Below are 19,527 nucleotides of genomic sequence, written 5' to 3'. Positions count from 1 at the left end.
CGGCCCTGACGTCTGAAGAGCACAATTTACAGAGCCCCGCTGCTGGTCTGCGCTTGTCACAACGTGAACAGCGCTTAACAACCTCCACAGCCATCGCCGAAAATGGCGGAAAATTTCAAAATGGCGGATTCGCGCCAAAAACACCCCTATCGCGGGCCCTCCCTGGAGGAGCTACAAGACGTTCTTACCTCAGAGGACTGAGTCCCAGAGCTCCGGTCACGCTGCACAGACAGAAGATAGCCTCAGAAATCGCAGCGCTAACAAGTGCATCGCATTTTTTTTTTAACGCTGTGAGGAAAGTTAGAGGCAACAGCTACAGAGGCACTCCAGAGGTCCAGAAGAGTGGGAAAGGCAGAGAAAGGGGAAACCAATGTGCCTGCATCCACATAGAAGAAAGTGGGAAAGGCAGAGACAGGGCAAACCTATATGCCTGCATCCACATAGGGGGAAGGGTAAGGCAGGGAAAGGGCTAACCTATGTGCCTTTAAAGTGGAGCTGCAATAGCCACAACACCCCTGCTACAACTGGCAAAAGCACAGGAGCAACCCCAGGCAGATTCTTGAAGGAGCTGAATAAGCTGCGTCCAACCCTGCTGGGAGACAGAGAATACTGAGAAGCAGATGGAGCTAGCCATCCAGGAGGCACTATGGTTTTCAGTGTTCTCTATCTCCCCCTGCTGGAAGGTGGACACAACCCATTCGTAATGGATTCATCTGCTGCTGATGACAAGGAAGAGAATATATTCCTGGAATCATATGTCTCAGGCTACTTACAGGTGAATTTTCGAAAGAGAAGGGCACCCCATCTTCCGACACAAATCGGGAGATGGGCGTCCTCCTCGCAAGGTTGCCCAAATCGGCATAATCGAAAGCCGATTTTGGGCGCCCTCAACTGCTTTCCATCATGGGGACGACCAAAGTTCACGGGGGCATGTTGGCAGTGTAGCAAAGGCGGGACTGGGCGTGATTAGGAGATGGGCATCCTCGGCCAATAATGGAAAAAAGAAGGACTTTACTTGGTCCATTTTTTTTTTCACGACCAAGCATTAAAAAGGTGCCCGAACTGACGAGATGGCCACCGGAGGGAATCAGGGATCACCTTCCCTTACTCCTCCAGTGGTCACTAACCCCCTCCCACCCTAAAAAAAAACAAGTTTAAAATACTTTTTTGCCAGCCTCTATGCCAACCTCAAATGCCATACTTGGGTCCATCGCAGCAGTATACAGGTACCTGGAGCAGTTGTATTGGGTGCAGTGTACTTCAGGCAGGCAGACCCAGGCCCATCCCCCCCTACCTTACACTTGTGGTTGTAAATGGGAGCCCTCCAAAACCCACCCGAAACCCACTGTACCCACCACCTGTCTTGTGCAACTGCATATGTAGAGTGACTGGGTTTGGAAGTGGGTGTGGTATGTGATGATTGCAGTGTGGTATATGATGATTGCAGTGTGTTTGAGACCTGTCCCAGTCACTGCTAGGTGCAATGTGCAACTGCATGGAATGAGCAGGTGGGGTATACTGTACATTCTGTAATATAAACCCATCCAAATATAAATGCTTTTCCTCCCTTTTTTTTGAGCAAAAATGTTAACTCGAATATAAAAAGGTTTATATTCAAGTTTTCCTCTCCTTCCCCCTTCCCCTCCCTCATGGTGTCCCACACTCCTCCCCTTCCCTCCCTCCCCTGTGGTGTCCTTCCTCTGCCATTTACGCCCCCTCCTCTGAACAGAGCTCCCACTCCCACCTTCACTTCTCCCCCTCCTCCTGAACAGGCAAAGCCCCTCTCACTGACTCACTTATAGCCCTGCCCTCCCCCCCCACCAGGCCTACCATACAGCCCTGGTGGTCTAGTGGTGAGCTAGGTCAGGAGCAATCCCCACACGCCCCCTCCCTTCTCATGCTGTCTCGACAGCGAACATGGCTGCTGCAATTTCCAGCGGTAGTCTTGCAAAATTGCTGCTGGAAGTCATGGCAGCCATTTTGGGAGGTCATACAATTGATGGCTCTGCTGGTCCTATCCCTCTAATGTGTACTTCCTGTTTCTGAGTTGGTTTAAGCAGCCATGGTTGAGTCACTTGGGAGGACTTTAAACTACTAAGTTTTAGCAAGCTAAGATGTCACGGACACATGTGGAATGCTCTTCTTCTCCAAGTTTCAGTGCATTTTCTCTAGCTTCCATCCTCAATAATGAAAATGGCAGCCAACTTAAAAAGGTACATTTCACAATTTTCAGTCCAACTGTAATACCGTTTCTAAAGTCACAGATACCATAATTTTAGCATGGAAACACCTAATTTCCATGTCTCCTAAACCCTTAGACCCCATGTTAAGCCCCAATTTAGTCCATTCCTATAGCAAAAGGCTCTAAAGACCCCTATATATGATATACTATATTTTCACTTAAGCTGAATTGCCTCAATCTGAACAAAGGTAAAGAAATATGGACCTTTTTTAGTTGTGTAAAAAAAGCTGAGAAAATGTTTTCATTCATTCATTCAGGTATCAATCATAGCTATTGTAAGACATATCTGAAAAACTCTTTGTTAATACCCATTTGGAAAAAGGTATGAAAACATTGCATGAAGGCTATGAAAATAATGCTTTAATTAGCATACACCTTTTGAATTAACATAGGTCTACTTCCTTCATAGTCCTTTGATTCAAAACATCCTCCATAGATGACAATTTTGCTAATTGTTATTGAAGTGTACCATAAATGAGACAAATTACCTTCGTGCATAAACAAGAACAAACTCCATCTGGTGCAAATCAAAATTTTATATTTTTGAGTCACTAGTATTTCATAGCTCCTCTTCGCACTTAAGAACCACTGTGATATTGCAGATATCCTATGCTCCATCACTGTCTAGGGCAGGCAGTAGTATCTCATTCTCAGAAAAAGACAGTGTCTTGGAAGGCAGCAAACGAATAAAAGGACAATGGAAAACCAGGAAAATCAAAATCTAAGTAACTAGTGTCAAGGTTTCTACCGGGAGAAATTTTGAAAGCAAACTAAGCTCAAGATAAAAGAAACAAGTGTACCAACCAAGTGTTTTACCAAACATTTCTCTGGCATTGCTTAAAGTAAGTGAATAAAATCTTTTTTATGTTTAAATCTTTTTTATTCAAAACAAAAGTGACAATTGCAAATACAAGTCACAGGTAAAATTGACAACTTAACATGTCTGCAATCCAACTCCAATAAACATATAATGTGGAAAAGCATGTTTCAAACTCCCCCCCCCCTCCCTTCCCCCCCCCCCCAAGACATTTAGGCAGTGCATCAGAAAGGCGTGGCACATTTCAACACTATTTCACAGAGGCATTAACTATTAAGGAGACTGCTCCTGGCTGCGGGCTGTAGTGTGTCCCAGAAACGACTCCACACCAACTGCAAACGTCTGCCCTCCGGTGACTCAAAATTCTTGATTCCCCGTCTCTCCAGTTTTAGTCTCTCAATCATTTGCACCCTCCAATGCGCCACAGCTGGGGCGGTCGACTCCCTCCAGTTCAGTAGCAACACTCTCTTTCCCTGCAGCACAGATCTCCTCAAGAAGTCTTTCAGACCCGATACGTGAAGATTTCCTAGTTTAAAGTCCTCAAATAAAAGCAGAGGCTGCAGGGGCACTGAGTTGTTCCAATATTTCCGGATAGCTGCTAGGATCTCTGTCCAGAAGCTTGCCACTAATGGGCAAGTCCAAAACATATGGCCCAAAGTAGCTGGGTTCCTGCCACACTTTGGACACGCCCCTGTAGATCCAAAACGCGCCTTGAATGCTCTGTTAGGCGCAATATATAGTCTTAGCGCAAACCTGTATTGCAGCTCCCAGTCTCGGGAAAAGATGGCCTGTCTCAGGATGCTTCTGAGAAATTCTGTAAACAAACTCTCCGAGACCTCCACCGCTAAGTCCGCTGCCCACTTCGCCGCATAGCCCGCATAGTCCAGATCTTCTGTTGTGTCCAACAAATTTTGATGGAAAAATCTTAATGGTACTGTATTTTGAGAGCCCAAGGTAAGAGCCGAGCTTAAAATATCTTGAACATCCTCGCATAGGTTCTCCCAGCCGAGCGATGCTGCATAATGCCGCACCTGGTAATAAGCAAAAGAGTCCTGAGCTGGTAATTTAAACTCCTGCTGCAGTTCTGTAAAGTCTTTAATCTTCCCCTCCTCATTCAGCAGCTGATATATATAGTGGATCCCGCACTTCTGCCAGGCGAGCAGAGACTTTGAAGATGTGCCCGCTGGGAAGTCTGGGTTGTTTCTCAACGGCAAAAATGGTGTTGCTGCGGGCGAAAAATTGTGGCACCTGCACAGCCACCTCCAGGCTGCTCTTGCAGAACTAATAAACGGATTTTTCCGAATCTCCAGCTGTGGTTTTCTGCCTGTTGTATCAGCCATCCCAGATGCTCTTCAGGGGCCAACGATGTTTCTATTGCAGTCGGTGTGAAGTCCTGGGTCCCCGCCAGCCAGTCTCGAACATGCCTCAAAACACAGGAAACTACCAAGTACCTAATATTCAGTAATCCCATTCCCCCATGAGTCTTTGGCTTTTGTATCACTGCCATCGGCAGTCTAGGGCGCCGATCCCTCCACAAAAAGCCTTGCACCATGCGATGTAATATCCGCTCTTCTCTGCGCCGCAAATACAGCGGCAACATTTGAAATAAGTAGAGCCACTTAGGCGCTATCATCATGTTAAAAAGTGCTATACGGCCAGCAAGTGAAATGGGATAGGCGCCCCAGAGTTGTAGCAATCGACGGGTTTCTGCCAGCAGTGGGAACACATTCACTCTATATAACTTAGCTAGATCGGTCAGGACCATAACCCCCAGGTATTTTATTTTCTCAATCGCCCATCCTAAAGGGAACCGGTCTCCCCAGCCAACTCTCACCTCCTCTCCTAGGGGCAGGCCCTGTGACTTTAGTAGGTTTAGCTTAAAGCCTGACATCGCCCCGTAACCCCTCAGAACTTCTAACAGGCAATGGAGTGTCGAATGGGCCGGGTCTAGAATTAGTAAGAGATCATCAGCATATGCAAGTATTTTGGGAACTGCCTCCTGAGTTTGTGTGCCCCGTATCCGCTCCGCCGCCCGAATCTCACATAAAAGAGGCTCTAAGGAGAGCACAAATAGCAGAGGAGACAGGGGGCATCCCTGTCGTGTCCCACATCGAATCTCCATCTCTTCTGTTCTAATCCCATTTACTATCAGCATAGCTTTTGGAGCTGTGTAAAGTGCTCTTATAGCCTGCAAGTGCCATCCCGTGATCCCCACCCATTGTAACACTTCAAACATAAAGGGCCAAAACACTCTGTCGAAGGCGTGTTCCGCGTCTAGGCTAACTATCAACCCCGATGTGCCTCCCACTGTATTGTGTATTACTGCTGCTAGTAATTTGCGCACATTTAGGACTGACTGGCGACCTCTCACAAAGCCTACCTGACTCTCCTGAATTAACTGGGGCAACAAAGGGGCCAGTCGGTCTGCCAGGACTCGTGATAGAATCTTCACATCAACGTTTATTAATGAAATCGGCCGATATGAGCCAGGGTCCAATAAATCCCTCCCACTTTTTGGCAGAAGACTGACTAACGCCATATTTGCCTGAGGAGGAAACGTCTCGTGCTCTATGATTTCTGTATAATATTCCCATAATGGTCCCAGTAGCTGGGGGCCTAGCATTTTGTAAAATTCGCCCGAAAAGCCGTCAGGCCCCGGCGCTGAATGTAACTTTAGGGCCTTGATGGCTCTCTGAACTTCTTTAGCCATTAATGGCACATTAAGCCCCTCCACTGCTTCAGCCGGGAGCTGCAGCATGCCTGACTGAGCTAAGTAGTCCCTTATTCCTTTTCGCTCCCCAGGTTCTCCTTGATATAACCCAGAGAAGTGCCTCCAGAAGGTCTCCGCCACCTCCTCCGCTCTAGACACTCTCTGTCCTGCACTATTTCTCAGGACCGGTATATAGTGTGACCTGCGCGCTCCTTTCACCAGGCGAGCTAGCTGCCCTCCCACTTTGTCTCCATACTTGTAAAGTTTAAACTTTCTATAAATAAGGGAACGGGTCGTTCTCTCGTGCAAGAGTTCATTTAACGCAACCCGCGCTGCCCTCAATGAATCATAATTTTCTGCTACTGGGTCTTTAATGTATTGTCTCTTTGCCTGTCTAAACTGGCGCTCTCGAGTTAGGATCCCCTTTGCGATCTGACGATTTCTCTGGCTCACATAGGCTATTATGTCTCCTCTTAGCACAGCTTTGGCAGCTGCCCAGAAAAGAACTGGATCCTCCGCATGCTGAGCATTAAAAGTGCTATATTCCTCCCATTTTTTAAGAAGATATTTCTGAAATTCCGGGGAGGAGTATAGATAGGCCGGGAAGCGCCAGTGTCTCGCTGCTTGATAGAATGGCTGTGCTTCCAGGTCTATCCAGACCATAGCATGATCTGACAGCTCCTCAGGTCCTATCCTTGCTGCCTGGACCTGCGAGAACAATTCTTGGGAAAGTAGTATGTAATCTAGTCTGGATTGGGTACGGTGGACTCTCGATGTATGAGTATAATCTTTCTCATCCATGTTCAGCAGCCGCCATGGATCAACTAACCCTGCAGCTTGACAAAAGGATTCTAGCAGTGTGGGCCCATCAAGCTCCCCTCTTCTCCTTGGTCCCGTACGATCCAGCCCCCAGTCAAATACCTGGTTCATGTCCCCTGCTATCATTTTGGGCAGATCTGGGTACTGTTGGCACTTGCTTAATAACTGTGAGTAAAACTGTTTATTCATCCCAGTTGGTGCGTAGACAGCCACCAAAAGTCTATCTCTGCCCTGCAAGTGTATCTTAACTCCAACATATCTCCCCTCACTATCTTTGAATAAGGGCGTTACTTGACAGGCCAAAGCTTTATGTATTAAAATTGCTACCCCTTCTTTTCTGCCTACCGCTGGGGAACAGTACATCTCCCCCACCGCTTTTTTAGCTTTTCATGCTCCTCTTGGGAGAGTCTCGTCTCTTGAACGCAGGCTATCTGGGCCCCATGACGCTTCAAAGCCTCCAATATCTTTGTTCTTTTTATTGGGGTCGTGATCCCACAAACGTTCCAGGAGATCACACAAACCTCACTCCCCCGTGGCTTGCTCAAAACTATTGTCTGGTGTTGCAGTCATAGTATCCTCTCTGCATTCCCGGGAGAGCCCAGCCTCCCTCCCAGGGAATCTTCCCGTTAAGTTCTTAAGGTCGCTGTCCTTACACTTTCTCTCATGCCCCCGCCCTTTCTTTATCAAGTGTTCTTTACTACAAGTGCCCCACCTTTCGTTGCCCCAATTGCACACAAAACTGGTTCTGCTACCCCCCCAACTACCCCTTCCCATGCCCTCCCTCTTCTTCTGACCCCTACCTCCCCCCATGGCTCCCCTCTGTCGTCCCACCCCTCCCCCGTTCCTTTTCCTTCCCTTTATTGTCCCTCCCATCTCTGTGGCCCAACCCATCTCTCTCTGGATGGGTAATCGGGGTTTCCGTGCCTCCGGGCCCCAACTCTAGCATAATCATGGCAGCCCTTCTATAACCAATCTTAGGCATCGATCCCTGGATCCCTGTGTGGGTTCTCTACTATATTGTTACTAACACTCCAACATAGCAATAAACATATAATACATTACATTAGGTAAATTATTTCTCTTTCTCTCCTCTGTGAGGCCTGTTTTTCTTGTCTTCCAAGTCCTCCACGTGGTGTTGTGCTGCAGAGACTGTGTTGCAAAACTTCCATTTGCCTTCACTCTTGACTTTAAGTACCGCAGGGTATATTAGCATAAATGGTACTTGCATTTCATGAAGTCGCTGACACCATGGAGTAAATTTTTTCCTCTGCTCCTGCAGTGCTGCCGAATAGTCCTGGTAAATTCGGACTTGGTGTCCATTGTATTTAAGTTCCTGGCGTTTTTGTCTATAGCCTTGCAAGATTTCTACTTTGTGCACATAGTTGTGCACTTTGACTATAACTGTTCTCGGGTTTTTCTTTCCCTCTGGATATCTTCCCACCCGGTGGACCCGTTCCAAACAAATCTTGCCCGCGTGGTCAGATAGCGCGAATTCTTCTGCTAGCCACTTTTCCAACGGACGCTAGCGCTTGGTCTGGGACCGCCTCTGGGAGGCCCACCAGCCGCAAATTTCCCCGTCGCGATCTGTTCTCTAGGTCATCCAGTTGAACCTTCAGCCGCTCCACGTTTGCTGTAAGGTCTGTTACTTGGCGCGCGGTGGGGCCTGACGCATCTTCGACGTCCGAGACTCGCTTTTCAAGCTCCCCCGTTCGCTGCACAGTGTCCGTGAGGAGCGTCTCTAAGTTCGCGGTGCGCACACATAGTTGGTCTAGTTTTTGCGCCATCACTTCTTCCATCACGTCTCTGAGCTGTTTTAACTGCTCCTCTGTGAACGCGGCGTTCCCGCTCAGCGCCGGGCCTTCCTCCGCACCACCCGCTACCTTGGATTTGTCTTTTTCTTTTTTCGTGCTTCTGCTAGTCATCGCTTTTGCTGGAGTGCTCAGAAACTTATCCATAAAGGTTCTCCACTATGTTTTAATGTTTTAAGGGCTCTTGCCTTGTAATATAATCGTTTAAATTTCAGATTTCAGGGGTCAGGGCCTCGGAGCTCACGAAACCACGTCTGCCTCCTTTCAGAGCATCACGTGACCCCCATAAAATCTTTTTTAACATTCACATTTTTAATTTTGGTTTATATTTCTCTGTGTATGCACCTAAGCATCCAAAAGCCAGAAGGATGCTTGGATACACAGGCAAAGAAATGGCCAGCAGAAAAATAGTGTATCTGTATAAGTCTCTGGTGGGACCTCATTCAAAGTAGTGTACAATTCTGGAGACCCAGAAAGCATATGGGGACAGGCAAATATCTAAATATGTATATTTTGGAAGAAAGATGGGAGAGGAGAGACATTACAGAGCCATCTAAATACCTCCATGGTATAAGCATACATTAGGCAGGTCGCTTTCAATTGAAAGGAAGCTCTAGAACAGTGACACAGGATTGCGGCTATTCCTGGGGGAATTCCGCACAACAGCACAATGTAGAATTTGCACAGAATTTTCCTCATGCACAGAAATCTGCATTTCTGCACACTTCAGTGCAGGGGCAATAGAGATGACAGCAGTCACCACTTATCAGCTGAAAAAGACAGCTGGAGCGTGGACAGCTCTACAAGCTGATGAGAGGCAGCTGCAGCATGGGAGCTAGTCAGCCGCATGGGCTGAAGAGTTGGATCTGGAGCCTAGATGGCCATGTGGCTGAAGAGAGGTAGCTAGAGTATGGACAGCTGTATGGGCCAGAGGCGCAACAAGGTCATGGTCAGCCACACCAACTGAAGAATGAACCTAGAGGTAGCCTTTGTTTAACGGCTTTTTAAAATAAATACATATACATTAACCAGGTCTGACTATACATAAACAATGCACCCAATAGACTTGTCAGTTCACTGACAGGCCAACAATCAGAAGCAAACACAGGCACTAGAGGCTATTAGTGCCATACTAGTGCCTGCATTTGCTACCGCCCCATGATCAGAGCCCCAGAGTATGTGAAACAACGAGCTTGCGGGCTCTGACCGCAAGTAGCATGCAAATGCATGCTAAACAGGTATTTTATTATTCCTCCCCAATGGTTAGCGGGCAGCGTGCTGAACATTGGTGTGCTTCCTGTGGCAAACCCTATGCCAGCTCGGACATGGCGTTAGATTGGGGAGGAAAAGTGAGCCCTGTCCAGCATGCATTTGCATGCTAGCAGGCCCCCCCATTCCTCAACAGAAATCCCCCCACAGGAGCCCCGACTCCCCACCCCAAGCCAGCAACCTGAGGGCTGAAGGTCTGGCAGACCTCCAGTCCCCCTGACACAAGCTCATGGGGGGCTGGAGGTCCGGTGGATCTCCAGCCCCTCTAGCATCCCAATAAAAAAGCCCTGGAGGCCGCGAACACAAGCCCCCAAACCTGGTAGTCTAGCGGCCCCCTTGCCTGTACTTGAGTGGCAAAGGAGGGAGTAGTACACTACCTCCTCTTCCAGCGTCACCTTGAAAATGGCGGTGCCAAGCCCTGCCCAGTGCATCCTGGGATGCTCTGGGCAGGACTTCACCACAGACCTGTCAAACAAGTGTGGGGGGGATTCAGGCACAATCCTCCCGTACTTTTACACTTTGCTTAAATTCGCATGCTATTATCCCTGATCACAGGGGTGGTAAAGACCCACGCTGTTCCAGCGCTATTTTTAGAGTGTTGTTTGGAACAGTGCAAGAAATGTCACAGCTTATACAAGGCACTATGGATGGATGCTGTGGCGGAAGTAGCCCACTGTTCACAGCAGCGGGCTAAGAACCAGGGAAGCTAGACTTCAAGTCCACAGACATTCCTTATGATCTTTGGCAAATTACTTCACCCTCCTTTGCCCTCAGGTACAAACTTAGATTGTAAACCCTCTGGGGACAGGTGAATATCTACTGTGCCTGAATTAAACTCATCTTGAGCTACAACTGAAAAGGCACACACTAAATCCAAATAAACAAACCCTGTGTACTGAGAATTAGGGCTTTTCCCCATTATGAAAACTTACAAAACATACGCAAGTGAAGCAAGATCAGTTCAACGTTTCTTTTCCATGGAGAGGAAATGTGCTTCAAGACCTCCGACGGGGAACAACATGATTTTACTCTGGAAAAAAAAAAGTAGTCTACACATGATACTGTCATTTTTTTTTTCTAGGTTTTGTTTTACATCTGAAACGAAAGCAAAAAAAAATCATGCATGTCAAATAAGGCCACAGTTTCTGGGCACGCCATTCAAAAGCAATAAGCAGAAAATAAGCAGAGTGGAGGAGTGGGCTAGTGGTTAGGGTGGTGGACTCTGGTCCTGGGGAACTGAGGAACTGAGTTTGATTCCCACTTCAGGCACAGCTCCTTGTGACTCTGGGCAAGTCACTTAACCCTCCATTGCCCCAGGTACAAATAAGTACCTGTATATGTAAGCCGCATTGAGCCTGCCATGAGTGGGAAAGCGCGGGGTACAAATATAACTTTAAAAAAAATCTTCACTACAAATAATTTCTCTCCCAGTCAGTGGAGAACCAAAATCATTCAGTCCTGGAGGGTTATACAGACTCAAAAAAATATATAGTGAGGTCTCCCACTAACACTGGGCAGTTTCCACCGCCATGCAATCCATGACAATATTTCAACAGAATGGCCACCTGGATACGCATTAAAACATTTGTGGACCATCTTCTTGATCTCAGATACCACTATTGGCAGATCAGGATTTTTCAACTCAAAGAAAAGGCATTCCAAAAGAACCAAAAATCTTGGTGAATCTAACATGGATTTACTACTGGACTCAAGGGACCAGACTGCCACAGTGTCCACAAATTTTGTCTGGTGAGGGAAATTTTTGTAGCCCACTCCAAGTACCACCACCACCATGGGAATCAGTTGTTTCCTGCATACCTGCATAGCATGGCTCTTGGAGAAAGAGAGCCATGCAGTGCCCAAACTCGAGATACAGAAGCTCTTACTCTCTAATTTGAACTCCCACATTGTGCTGACAACCAGAGTCAGCAGAAGAAAGGCAGAAAAGCAGGAACAAAAGAACAGGCTACCGCCACGCCTTAGATCATGACGATGCCCAGGTAGGTGACAGCAGCAGGCTGATGCTAACGGCAGCTGGCAACGAAATTATAGGAAAAACCCTCCCTCCATTTCAACATCTATGCCGCATACAGTAATTAAAATTACTGCATATAAAACTATTTCTAGAACAGGTTGGCATATGTAGAGGAGTAGCTTAGTGGTTAGAATAGTGAACTGAGAATCAGGGAAGCTAGGGTTCAAATCCCACTGATGCTCTTTGTGGACTTTGGGCAAGTTATTTAACCCTTCATTGCCTCGGGTACAAACTTTGATTTTAAAGCCTCTGGGGATAGAGACATACCTAGCATACCTGAACCTAACTTACTGGGAGCTACTGCTGAAAAGGTGTCAACTAAAAGCAAGGTTGCCTATCATCAGAACTTCAGTAGAGGGTGGCATCAGAAGAGGGTCAGAGGTCAAAGAGAGAGAGAGGGTGGGGTAGAGGGGTTAAATATGTTCAAAGTAAGTGAAATTCCATAGAGATGGAAGGTTTCTCTGGTAAGGCAAAATACTGAAGAATCACACTACATCTTAAGCACAGCGTAATTTGAAAATAAAGGTGTTAAAAAATACACAAACTATTTGACCAAATGAAGATAAGCAAAAGCCCTTCTGGCTATACAGGATGCTTATTTTACACAGATGGGACAGAATTCTATAGAATTTCCAACTAAAATTTGCTACTAATTGGATTTCTGCCAGGTACGTATGACCTGGATTGGCCATTGATGGAAACAAGATACTGCACTAGATGGACCATTAGCTTGACCCAGTATGGCTAGTCTTATGTTCTTATGCTGTTGAGGTACTCAATGGCAGGTCATTCACTGTTAGACAATATAGCTTTGTAAGCATTCAGTCCCCTTCCATCTATACAGTAACTTGTTTTCTTCAGTGTTCCGATCTATACTGGTCCTCATTAATGAGCTCATGGCAGAAAAATGGTCTAAAATCTGGTATACCTTATGACTCATTACAAGGCAAGATGACTAAACTTTTGCTCCCAAAAACCGAAAAAAAAATTCTAGACAATCAGGGAAAGAGTCATCCCTGGGAAATTCCCTGTGATAATTTACAAAGCTTGGAGATACAATCGTCACTAAACCAGTTAATTCACTAGGAATGATTCAGACCAATTTGCCAATATTTTTTCTAATCTCCATATTATTTAACCATAATCTAATTTTGAGATCTGATCTGAAATAAGACTTCAGTGTCCCTAGTCTTGAAGGTCTGTGTGCAAATGGTTGTGACATTAGGTCATTGGCATTTGCTTGAGAAGTAATGAATGGCATGAGAAAGGGAAAAATATAAGGTTACTGTCCTGTGTATCGTGTTCTTAATAGAGAGGACAGTAGCTAGGATGAAAAATACAGACTATGGAAATGTGAAAAAGTGTGGTTGTTAGGGTAATTACACTGGACACATGCTGGCTTTGCATGCCAGCAGTTTCTCATGCAATGCAGCTTGCTAAGACATTAGTGAGGTGGGGGGGGGGGGGTTGTTTCCCCAATGAATTCTATGAAACCGGGAGGTGGTCTGTTGGAAAAGATCTGTACTGGAGTATGTAAAATGTTGGTAGAGGAGGTTGAGCTGCTGGACCAAATGACCCTTGACTGTGATGCCTGAGAATAGCATCAGTGGAACAATGCACAGCTAGCTACCAGCACTGAAACAGCTGACTGCTGTGGTCGGGCTTCCAAAAGGTAGATGACCAAAGAAGTATGCCCCTTCAGAGCCAACTGCAGAGTCTGTAGTGGAGTTTTTGTAGGTCCTTCCTTCCTCCATTAAGGTACTGTGGGGTCTTTTACTAAGCCGCGGTAGCGTTTTTAGCTCGTGGTAGAAATCAGCTTGTAGTAAATGCCAAGATGCTCATTATACTCCTATGGGGGTCTCGGCATTTACCACCAACTGATTTCTACTGCGAGCTAAAAACACTACCACAGTTTTGTAAAAGACCCCGTGTTTGTTGTTTATTGGTATGTTAAGAACACAGGAAAGCGGGGGGAGGGGGAATAAAGACCAGGGAATGTCTCAAACATCTTCCATTACGGCCCAATAGACTCTTTTGTTGCTGTCGGTCAGGACAAGGGGCAGGATTTGATGGACAATATGCAAGCCCATTCTGTGGAGGAAGCTTCCTTGAATGCTGTTCTTCAATTGCTGCCCTTACCACCAGCTACTGAGAGGACCCTGAGCCCATCAGATTTAGTTCTAATCTGTGGTCAGACACGGGGGAGGAGCTAAAGTGCGCTTAGTTGTGAATTACAAAATCATTTCACCTTGCACATGGTCTTTAAAACTTGTGGTTTGTTCTAGCTTTATGAAGGCAAAAGGTCCTCTTCCTCTGAATCTCCTAGCGAGATGTCCAATCTTCATATCTGGCAGGCTGTAGCCAAAATGGAAGCTACTGTATCTGATTATTTAATTCAACTATGCACATTTTCTGTGGAGACAATTTTGGAAACTCTCTGATTAAGAAAAGTATTTTGGGTAGTAGGACAATAGAGGTTCATGCAAAAAAGACTGAAAAACAAAGTGTTGAACAGGATCCTAGTGAAAGGTAATAATATCTTGCATGAGAACAAACTGGAAAATGCCTAGAGTGCATAATTTTCTGTATTTGAATTCTCCATATTATTCCTTAGCATCTGCTTTTGAAATGCTCAAGAAATATACGCCAATATTCTCCGTTTTTACCCCATGTATCTACTTGGAATTCAAAGGGTTTCTGTTCCTGGGTCTATTTAAAAATTGCTTTAAAGGACTCATAAAAAACAGGAAGGAGCAGAGGCTAACCAAAAGATTAACCGCCATAGGAGGTGTTGCTTAATTGCACTTTATTCAAAGAATCAATAAAGGACCTGACACTGGCCGTGCTTCGGCGGGGAACACTGCCTGCCTCAAGGGTCACAATCAAACTCTAACAACAAAGATATATACAAATTTGCTGTCCCTGCATTTAAAGGACTCAGCCCATGTTGAGATTGGGAATTTAAAGAAGATTACAATCTATTGTATTTATATAACTATCAGATTGGTGATAGCCTTTTTGGTTTATTGTAAGCCACATTGAACCTGCAAACATGTGGGAAAATTGTGGGGTATAAATGTGATAAATAAATAAATTCTTGAGACTTATAGTCAGGAATCATGCAAATGGGGTACAGTGGCTGCCTCCTTGATAGTGTTAATGCTAGAGCCTTAACTTTAGGAATGGCCTTTTTCTCTGCCCCTTCTCTATCTTACACAGGTTGTAGTACTCAAACTACTTCTCAGGAATCCCCTAACTATGGCTGGCCAGATTTGGAGGTTTCCCTCAGCTATCGCTGGCAGTGGCTACCCTCTGCCACTGTTGGCAGGGCATGGGAGTCTTCCTTCAACTCCCTCAAGGGCCTCTCTGACTCTACCAAATTCAAGTGGTTTATTCTCCCTCATCTGGGTCATGCTAGGCTTCCAAGGTTTGGGTCTGTTAAGGTGGCCTGGAAAGGATGTGTCTTAAGGGGAACTAGGATTTGTCTAGGCACTTCCTCACAACTTAAATAACAAGTAGATCACTAAAGAATATAAAACATTATAATTAGATTTGTTAACAAGGAGTGATATCAATGGGTCAGGTTTGGGCATATTCTGCATACAATCTGCCCTTCCTATTTTAAAGGTGCACTGGAATGCAGATTGCTTAGATTTTAATGAAGCCTGGTTTGGAGACTCATATCCCTTGAGTACATTAGACTGGTCTTCAAGTTCACTTGACCCATGCCAGCATCCGTACAGCCGCACAGATCAAATGAACAGTCAGGACTAAGCCAACAGAGGAGGAGATCAAGGCCAGATATGAAGCCATTCACCACAACTTCCTCTTATTGCCATGTGATCAGGACAGGAAGAGAAGGTAGACAAAGCACAAGTGGGTAAGTTACACAGAGGTGTGAGGGTTGCTGGAATAGACCGAGGGGGGGTTGCCATGGAGGGAAGCAAGGCCAAGTGTATGCTATGGAGATTGGAGGGGGGAGCAGATCAAGCTAAGAGTGTTCATTAGTATGTGGGGTTCAAGCTTGATGGTGTGCCATGGTGAGGGGAGAAGCCAGGCTAGGGAGGGGGAAGAGAAAGAATGAGAGGTGATGGGGTACCTGGGCATAGAGAAAATGAGGTGAGGTATTTGCCTGGAGTGCCTGGAAGTAAGGATGAGAGGTAAGGGTATTCTTGGCAGGGGGAGACCTTGGGGACAAACAGGGTTCTTACTGGGAGTGGGGGGGGGGGGGGAGAGCAAGAGAGCGAACTGGGAGGGCTGGAGCGGCTTCAGGCCTTATAATGGACTCTGTACAAAAAAAAAAATCTACAAAAGCTGTGCAGAATTCTAAAAACATTGTACACAGAATTTCCTCAGAAACAATGTATTTACAATAAAAAGAAGCAAATACCGAGAGGAGGAAGGGCAGAGCTACAGAGAATACCACATCTTTTACATCCTCCATCTCAGACCTGAGGAACAGTGATACTGTTGCCCATAACTGATATTCTGTAACATAAAACCAGCTGAACAAGAAAAGCCATTCAAAAATAGCTTTTACACTGCCGATTCGGAACGTCAGCAAATCTGGCTGCTTTTTATTTGGCTAGACTGGCTGCCAGCAGAACACTGGGCAACCTCACTTTCAAGATCATGTTGACAGTATTGCAGATTCTACAAGTGACTCATCATATGCAAAATGTGTTTTCTGTTGCCAGTTAATAAAGGCAACTAGCTAAACAAAAGTTTTGTTAAGTAATTATGGTTGTGCGAGAGCAGAAGTAATTCTGCTCTTGCACAAGGACTTAAGAAATGTCATGCTGAGTTGGGGCAAAGTCCAGCTGGCACCCTGTCTCCCCGACAGTAGCCTGTCCAGGTCACAAGTACCTGACAGATCCCAAAAAGTAAATCTATTTCTCACAGCTCATTTCCAGGGGAAGACAGCGCTGCATACATTTAGTAGAGCCATAGAAATGATAAGTAGTAGTAGTAAGAGCAATAGCTCTCCCAAGTCTATCTAGCTAATAATTTTTACGTAGTGCAAAGGATGTAGATCATATATAACTAGTCTCAAAAAGGGGCCTTTATTGGTAAATATCCAATGCACCCATGTTTCACTGTAACACATATACTATTATCATAAAACACAATAAAAGTATAATTAAAAAAAAATTCACCTGGAAAATAAAAATTAGATACAAGATATAATCAAAAAATATAAATATCAGGTACACAAAGTACATAGTGAATGGGGACCAGTTATGGAACGTGCACACAAATGCTATTATGTGTGCAAGATACTTTACATGTAGATAAATGAAAAATAAATCACAAGCAGTCGATGTTTAGACATGCTCCACAGTTCATAGCAGAACAAAAGCATAACTGAAAATTAGTTGTAGCCAAAATGAGTATAATATATATTCTTAATAGAAAGAACAAATGAGTACTGAAAGCTTACATACTAGCAAGTATGGAAGACTATACACTCTCTCAGGGATAAGAACACTGCACTATTGAGAGTTGAAATGTAAAATACAATATTAAATTGTACCCAAGAATGATATCTGTATAAATGGGAAAAGTCCCAAAAGATGAGAGTCTGAAAAACCATTCCGAGTAACTTACCATACAACTTCAAAAAACTTCACAAGCCAGAATTTATGTCTGTGCAACACGGTAATCCAACGGGAGAATGTGCACATTTATCTGTTTCCTGTTGGTGAAGACATGGGCCAGCAAAGCCTTTACTTAATATTATTTATTTTTAAAAACGCCTGCCTATACACTAAGCAGTTTCCATAAAAACATACATAATAAAATACAAAGCAACAAAATACTCTTCCTTAACATATGTAACGAAGTGCTACCATCACAAACTAACCAACCCTACTTACATTGTCATCAGAAAAAAGCATGTACAAAAAGCTATGATTTTAATAGTTTCTTAAATTGCTGGATACTAGATATTAAAAAATAAAAGTACGTAAGTACACAGTACTAAAATTGCTTTAAAAAATCACTACCAAAAAGAAAAAAAAACACGCCGTGAAAAGGTTTTTAAAAACGCCGGGAACACTATGGGCCCTGTTTACTAAGCTGCATTAGCATTTTTTTATGCGCCTACAATTTGCATATGCACTAACCATGTAGGCATGTACATAGAACGCACATTAAAAACACCAACGTGCCTATAATGCAGTTTAGTAAAGTGTCCTTTATGTTCTACACATCATGTATTTGTTCCAATGATACCATATGCGATATGTCCCATGAGGCAACTAGTTCGAGGCACTCATGTAAGCATCAGAACTGGCTAAAAACATGGCAAGAAAGAAGTCATAAGATACTGAAGATGTTTACATTCTCTCCTGAAGAAGGAACGAAACAGTGAGAATTCTACGGGTGTCGAGAGAGGAGAGAGAGATAGAAACTTTAAGAGATTAAGAGACTGATTGTTTGTATATCTTCGCAAGTGGAGGCGCCTCCCATCTGCTTTTTTTCCCGGGTTTAAAGCTAAGTACTCCAGTTATTATCGAAGTGTTTTACAACTTTTTCAGTCAATTTTCTCTTGATATTGTTATTTTTTCTCCCTTTCGATTTACATTGTCATCTTTATGCTCTTATATTGTTGACTATGTTAACAATATGGTCCAATATTTAAATTATTAACATCAATATTACAACCTCTCTGTTTTTTTACTACAGATTGTTTCAAGTATTTCACTCTGTAGGTTTTTTCAGAGGGTTGTTGGCCCATGATAAAAAGCCTTATCAGGTGTGTCCACTGAGTTGGTACCCTGGGCTATTGAGGCCTTTATATTTTAAATTGTTTAATATATGGACATTAGCATAGTCACTCTATAGAGCTATTTAGAGCTTATTCCTTAGTTTCTTATTACAGATAGCTCTATGCAGATTTGTTAATTTTTTGACAAAGAAAGAAGTCCATCATTTTTTTTAACGAGCTCATGTTTTGATTAGTTTAGCTTTGTCTTATCTTTTTAGTTGTGTTTTTCAGTTCTACATATGGCCTTCTTTTCATGGCAGCTTTTTACTTTTTGGCTGCAATTTTTTTTTTTAAGATTTTAGTACTGTGTATCTGCAATAAAGAAAGAAACATACTATTATGTTTCAATATTAAGCAATGACAGCTTTACTGGCCCACGTCATCACCAACAGGAAACAGATAAAATACAAAATGATTCATGCACTTTCTCCTTTTGGATTATCGTTTTGCACAGACATGATTATGGCTTGGGAAGTCTTTGTAGTTGTATGGTATGTTACTCAATGATTTTTCATACTCATCTTTTGGGACTTTCCCATTTGTACAAATATCATACTGGGGTACAATTTAATATTATATTTTCTATAGTCTGCCATACTCACTGGTATGTAAGCTTTAGTATTCATTTGTTCTATTAGGATTACAATAAGCACCAACTCTCTTCAACCTAATGATGATACCTTTAGCCAAACTTCTAGCCAATCAAAACCTTAATCCCTACATATACACAGATTATGTCACGATTTATATCCCGTTCAAACACGATCTAAATGAAATCACCAACGAGATCAACCAAAGCCTCCAAACCGTGCACTCCTGGGCGGATGCATTCCAACTAAAACTCAACGCAGAAAAAACACAATGTCTTGTACTCACCTCACAACACAACAAAAACAACTACTCCACCATAACCACATCATACTGCTCTCTCCCCGTTGCACAAAATCTGAAAAATCTTGGAGTTACCATTGACCGAAACCACACACTCGATGCTCACGTGAAGAACAAAACGAAAAAGATGTTCCACACCATGTGGAAACTCAAAAGAGTAAAACCTT

At 44.2% G+C, this 19,527-nt stretch overlaps 1 protein-coding gene across 4 annotated transcripts in view; it reads right to left on the bottom strand.

Moving 5' to 3' along the window:
- LOC115474664 (caspase-10-like) overlaps positions 1-19,527 on the bottom strand; it is a 161,970-nt gene that overhangs the window by 122,523 nt on the left and 19,920 nt on the right. For 2 of the 4 annotated variants that reach the window (XM_030210256.1, XM_030210259.1), the window contains exon 2: positions 10,598-10,695. The exons of 1 other annotated variant lie outside the window; for it this stretch is intronic. The gene's annotated coding sequence lies outside the window, so the exon portion shown is untranslated. The remainder of the gene's footprint in view (positions 1-10,597; positions 10,696-19,527) is intronic. One more of the 4 variants, XM_030210257.1, reaches the window with a different exon arrangement.

Source organism: Microcaecilia unicolor, chromosome 7 (assembly GCF_901765095.1).
Source record: "Microcaecilia unicolor chromosome 7, aMicUni1.1, whole genome shotgun sequence".
Classification (NCBI taxonomy): Eukaryota; Metazoa; Chordata; class Amphibia; order Gymnophiona; family Siphonopidae; genus Microcaecilia; species Microcaecilia unicolor.
Note: the sequence above shows the minus strand (reverse complement) of the source record. Positions and strands in the feature narration are given on the sequence as shown.